The following is a 6035-nucleotide window of genomic DNA, read 5'->3' as shown; positions in this document are numbered from 1 at the left end:
ATATTTTCTTAATTTCAACGAAAGAAACAGATCTGTTTCTCATTCGGAAATGCGAGGTTTAGTCTGAAGCTCATGCCTGATGTGTGACTCAAGTCTGTTGCATGCGTTTCCTCTGGGAGGAATGAAAGGCGCAATTACTAATTTGTGGAACTGCTTATTCAAACCCATGATTAGAAATGTTCTTGCATATTTTTCTGGAATGTCACATCTCTTATTGATTCAGATTAAACTATTTTTTGTTCAAACAAGAACCAAAAAAAATAGAATGATTTATAGATTGGACAATGTGTCATCTTTAAAAAAATCTAAAAATGTTAGTATCTCACAGAGCCAAGTAAATATTTGTTAAATACAGATTTTCTTGTTTAGGCTATGCAAATCTTTCTTTTTTGTGTTTTTTTCCCCCTGGGACAAGTTACTTTTGTTTGATGAACTTCAATTGAGTAGCATTTGACCGTTATATGTCCATTATTCCTCCCGTTTTAACCAGGATTTGTTAGATGCAAAACATAGTAGAGCCACTGCTATATTTCACAGCGGGCATGAGTGTTTTCACAACATGAGCTTCACCTCTTTTATGTTAAACAAAGTCCAAAGAGTTCAGTTTTTGTTTCATGTGATGGCAAGACATGTGTGACACACCCTGAAGCAGGGTGTCAAACAAGATCATGTTACGCATGTTTAAATAAAAACGGATGCTGTACTTTTGTCTATTTTCAGTGTGAGGAAAATACACAAAAAACAAATATAACACAAATCAGAACCTTAGCTCTTCTTTAACCCTCTAATTTATTCTATATACTTCAGTGACACTACAACTTGCTGTCTTGAATATCTGATCATGTCAAAAACTTTAATCAAATAAGAACTACATCAGTGACTTACATAATGCAATTCATTCAATTTGAACAATTGTACGATGTTTACAGTAAATCTCAGGTACTTCTTAATACAGTAATTTAAACAACTAATAAATAGAACCCAGGACAAAAGCAGTAGGAGAAATTAAATTCTGAAAGGTTAGGCTAAGATCAATTCAGTTGTGTACCTAATGAGAAAAATATTGATGACATTGATGACAAGAATGACATTGGCACATACTGATTACATTCTAACATTAGGACCCATAAAAGAGTAGTTATTTAACTTACATAACTAAAGTCTATTTAGTTGTTTATGTATGCAGTTCTAACAGGATAACCTTTAGCTTTCACATCATTTCTGGGTAGCTTGTTCCATACTCTCACAACTCTTTGTAAAAAAGTGCACTTTTAATGCACTTCAGGTTAAATGGACAACATCTTCTTAAGGGGAATTTCGTCTGTAAAATCAAAAACACCAAACTTTCCTTTGCAATACCGGGGAGAACATGAATGGAAGTTATGAGCTGAAGTTTGAGGGATAACAATGACAAGTCAATCTCACATAGCTGCAGATAATCACCATCACCACCAAACTGGTTACATAAGCCAAACACCTCTGTTTGCGTTTTTGTCCCAGGCATCTCTCCTCCTCCCCATCTCCACCTTACAGCTGCCCCTTGGTTCAGTCAGTCTGAAGGGGGTTCAAGCCCCCTCGTCTTATGACCAGGAGCCTACGCATTAACCAGGCAGGTTAAGCCAAACTTTTCTCACCAAGTATCCCAAACATTCACAAGCATCCAATCCTTGGATGTTGTTGTCCCTAGTGAAAACAAGGTAAAAACAAACTGTATACTGCGTACGTAGATAGGTGCATTCCTCTCAATGAGGAATGAGCCAGGGAGCTGCTGCAAGGGTGTGGAGGGTGAGGTGCAAGTAAGAAGCACAAAGGGGGTACTCGGCAAGTGAGATATTTATGTAGGAGACCAGATGTAGGAAGGATTAGGAATCTGCCCTCCTCCTGAAATTTTGTTTGAAAACACCATTAATGATGAGAACTTGTGCAAAAACTTGTGTTGCAAAGCTGAGATGAAGTGCACTGGCCAATCAGTATGCGACTGCAGAAACCAGCCGCTCTTGGTGTATTCGACTCTGAACTGCAAGAGAACTTACAATGTAAATTACATTGTAATATTCCAGTTTTCTTACAAAAATTCAATGCCAACAGTCCATTTTAGGAGTGTAGTCAACAATGTGTCTAAGTCCTCAGAAACGTATATCAAGGCAAAGAAAAATGTCCATGGATTTGGTACAATATATCAATTGTAGGATTAAATCGTTTAAGGCATCCTTAATGTTTTTATATGTGGTCTTTGTGAAATGCTAAATCCATTATCAGGGTGATTTTTAAATCATTTTAATCCCGATAGGCTAGGAGCTGTGTTTTATCTGCACTGCGGGGACCCAGTCAAAATCTGTAACATTTGATGGACAGGATGAGAACCTTTATGTCTTTGTTCACATTACATACCTAACAACCCGTGCTACATCGATTTGCTGATTTACTGGAGATCTACTTAAAAAAACAGCGCTTCAAATCTCTTCTTTCCTCTGTCCATTATCAGAAAGATGTTTAGTTCTGGTAAGGGCTATGACAACCTTGAGCCTATCCCCGAATCTTGGGTTACAAGGCTAGTCTGAACCTTAGGTGGCACAATGTAGAGACACCCAGCTAACCTAGTCAGCATATCTTCGGAAGCTGGAAAGAAATTAGAGCACCCATGAAAAGACATTAGAAGAATATTAAGCAGCAGTGTGCTATAAGTGAGCTATATGAACAAGCTTGTTTTGGTTTTTTTCTACATCTGAGGGTTCTGTAAATAATTGTCAAGGCTTAGTTTGCTAGCAGATGAAAGTGATATGGAAGTCATGAGATTTGCTATAAATGTAAGTAATCCAAGCACAGTTCCCTAGCTTTTTATTTTGGATACAGAGGATCATCTATTCATCGCCCATTTTAAAAAAGAAATTGAGTATTGTGGTAAATAAAACATCAAGATGTTTTCCCAAAAGTCAAAGACACAAAAAGCTGTTTTGCACATAACTTGAGATCATTCAACTGGTGAATCGTACCATGAGTTGTGCTCCATGGAAGACGGCCACAATTTCCTCAATAGGGGTTTTCTTTTGAATCTGGACCCCACACTAGTTACCCAACTGCTTGTGCATATACATCGAGCTGAACCCTCTATAAGCCTTTTTAATTGCTTCTTTGCGTTGCCTGGAGGCTGAACGCGAAGGGTCAGCATCCCATCTGCTTCCGAACATGGCCAAGAAGTTCTTTACAGTGGCTGGTGTCTTTGAGAGATACAAGGGATTCAAAGAGCCACAGGAACAAAGGGGTGAGTTGAAGGATTTTATTAGGCAGTCAAATGGTTTGACTATGGAGAATGACGGACAAGAATGCACATGCGAGATGAAGAGCTCCTTGGCTTCGGTTCCCTCGCCTGGGGATACTTGGGCTGCTCCCTGTTTGTTGTATTCTTCTAAGGCACTGGGCAAAGCAGCTGGTGGACGAGAGGCGAGAGCTGTGGAAGAGCTCCAGCATTCACCCTGGAGGAGAATGACAGTACAGAGAATCAGTCGCCTATTCTGCCCACTCGCCACGAAAAAGCATGGTGAGACAGGGCAAGCAGTGGATGGGCTCCAGTTGGGTTTCAAAATCCGGATCACTGTGACCCCTGTGTCTGCTGGGTCCTCTACCAGCTACGCTCTCAAGACTATGATTAAACAATCACGAGTTTATAGGTACAACCTTTTTTTATTTTCAGCTACTGCACATTGTTAACAAATATGTAGAATAAAATCCCGTAGAATTTAATGGATGAAAACACAAGTACTTAATCGGGTTATTGCCTCAATTAAGAAACATTATTTTTATTAGAATTTGAATGAAAACCAGCAAACACAGGGACACAAGGTCCTGGAATTGCAAGCCCAGATCTGCAGCATCCAGGACGGGCCCAGAAAGCCAAATCAGTTAAAACCACTACAGAGTTGCTCATTATAGCGTTATTAATGGATCATTCAGTGGGAAAATCAAATATACAATCCCTGTTTTTCTCTGCAATTGCTATGTTATTTCAAGGGGCCATGAGACAGAATGAGTAACAGTTTAATTTCTCATCAACAGGGCAAATGTCTTGGTGAGAAAAAAACAAGAACCATTATCTCAGAATTTCAAACTAGCACTCTGAAGGTCCCCCCATACAGAGTAATTAACCAAGAGTATCCCATGGAGATGGGATGGAGGAAAGATTTAGAAGGACAAATGCAAGCAAGAGAGAGAGGTATACTATGGCATTTATATTTTTTTCAGGAAGGGATGATGTGTGCGTGTAAGAGTAGCAAAGATTAAGGAGACCTTGGTTGCTGTTATCTCTCCTGAACATGGGTTAAAAATGCCATTTAATTTAAAATGACAAATAAACCCTCTCATCCTATGTTCAAGTCTGGACCAGGGATGCTGTCTGTGTGGAGTTTGTATGTTCTCCCTGTGTTTACATGGGTTTCCTCCTGGGGTTCCTTTTCCCCCCCACAATCCAACGACATGCTGGAAGACATAGAGCAATTGATCGTTTTTTACTAAGACTTTTAACAGGAAGGTGTCCTTATTACATTGCCTATTCTACACTTTGTATTACAGTGTTATCTTACATAGGGTTGTGTATTTCAAGCTATGGAGTTCATTGTGTTCGGTTACTGTACATTGAACCGTAAACAAAGATCTGAGGGATATATAGCAACCAGAATATTTTTTGTAGAAAATGCACTCAGTTCGTCTTTCTTAAGGACAAACAGTATCTCCGACATATCCGTGCAAGACACCGTCCTATAGTGTTTTCTTAGTAATGTAAAATACTATCTAAATCTACTTTATATTCGTACTTCCATTAAAATCAACGGTGTTTTGTTTAACTGTGTGAACTTATTAAATAAATTAGCCGGAACAAGTCACCCCTACAGTTTTAAGTATAATGTGAATTTACTTTTACTTTCCAAAATCGATAAAACATTTATAATTACTATCCAACGACATTGTTTATCCAGAAATGCACTTTGTCTTTCCAGAAATGCACTTTTTCTTTCCATTATCCGCTTAGACACACGCCTTGTAGACTATGAACTATTACAACCCTAACGCGGAACATGTGTTAGGCGGCCCCGCGGAGGGGTTGTTTTTAAAAAAACATTTTCAGGTCTTTTCAATTGTTCTTTCCTTTCTCACACTCGAGGAATCAATGCTCATCTTCTGAGTTTACCGTCAATGACAGGTGATGCAGGAATAATAGCCAGTTCGCTTTTCTTTAGAGGAACATCACCTTCCAACAGTAGATATTTCTACTAATTTGCTATACCAGCATGAAACCTCAATAATATGATCGTGTTCACAACTGGTTCGGAACGAAATAAACACGGATTTATCTTTTCTGTGATTATGAGAAATAAATTTGACCAAGGCGCTGTCGTTTTGTAGTTACAATAACATCGGAACCTGTGCTGCTACGTTCTTGTCAATATAATCGATATGCTACTACCACGGCATGGCCACCGGCCCGCAGCAAACAGCGCTTAGCTCATCGCTCTCACATTGCTGCAGTAACCAACCTCCCCATTCATGCAGAAGATCCCACGAGGTTCTTTTGTTTATAACTTCCAGCAGCTCGGGTTGGGGGAGCTGATTGGTTCAGGCAAGGCTGGGCACATCGCACTTTCTTATGAAGGGGCGAACCCACCTCGGAAAAAATATGTTTTTTGTATGAGTGTGAAAATTCAATGTACTTGTTGATATATTGATACCACATTTTTATTTGAATTTCTGTTTTAAACTTTATTTTCGATATTAAGACAAATAATCAGTGGCAGTTAGTTTATAGTCGTTTTAAATATCTTATTTTATTCCCATTATTTTATTTTTAATGGTACCGCCGGAGGTATTAAAAGCTCTAGCACATTTCTTCAATTATCAGTTCTTCTGTTTAGAGGGGCTGAGTATCTCCAGTGTGGGTATTGGGGGTAATTTTTAATTTTTGATTTGCATGTTTCTTTGGAAAACTCATTGAAGACTTACAGCAAATATTGCTTGTATTTGCATTAAGGTAGTGTACGTTTTTA

General features: G+C 38.7%; 1 protein-coding gene across 3 annotated transcripts in view; it reads left to right on the top strand.

Annotated features, from left to right (window-relative positions):
• The first annotated feature begins 5897 nt into the window (after positions 1–5897).
• LOC148678055 (protein FAM53A-like) overlaps positions 5898–6035 on the top strand; it is a 45025-nt gene continuing 44887 nt past the window's right edge. Inside the window, exon 1 of one of the 3 annotated variants that reach the window (XM_088631030.1) lies at positions 5898–5923. The gene's annotated coding sequence lies outside the window, so the exon portion shown is untranslated. Of the gene's footprint in view, positions 6029–6035 lie in introns of all 3 variants that reach the window. The other 2 variants (XM_088631022.1, XM_088631016.1) reach the window with 2 other exon arrangements.

This window comes from Lepisosteus platostomus, chromosome 1 (genome assembly GCF_059453375.1).
Source record: "Lepisosteus platostomus isolate fLepPlt1 chromosome 1, fLepPlt1.hap1, whole genome shotgun sequence".
Classification (NCBI taxonomy): domain Eukaryota; kingdom Metazoa; phylum Chordata; class Actinopteri; order Semionotiformes; family Lepisosteidae; genus Lepisosteus; species Lepisosteus platostomus.
The sequence above is the reverse complement of the archived record's forward strand: the minus strand, read 5'-3'. Positions and strand labels throughout refer to the sequence as shown.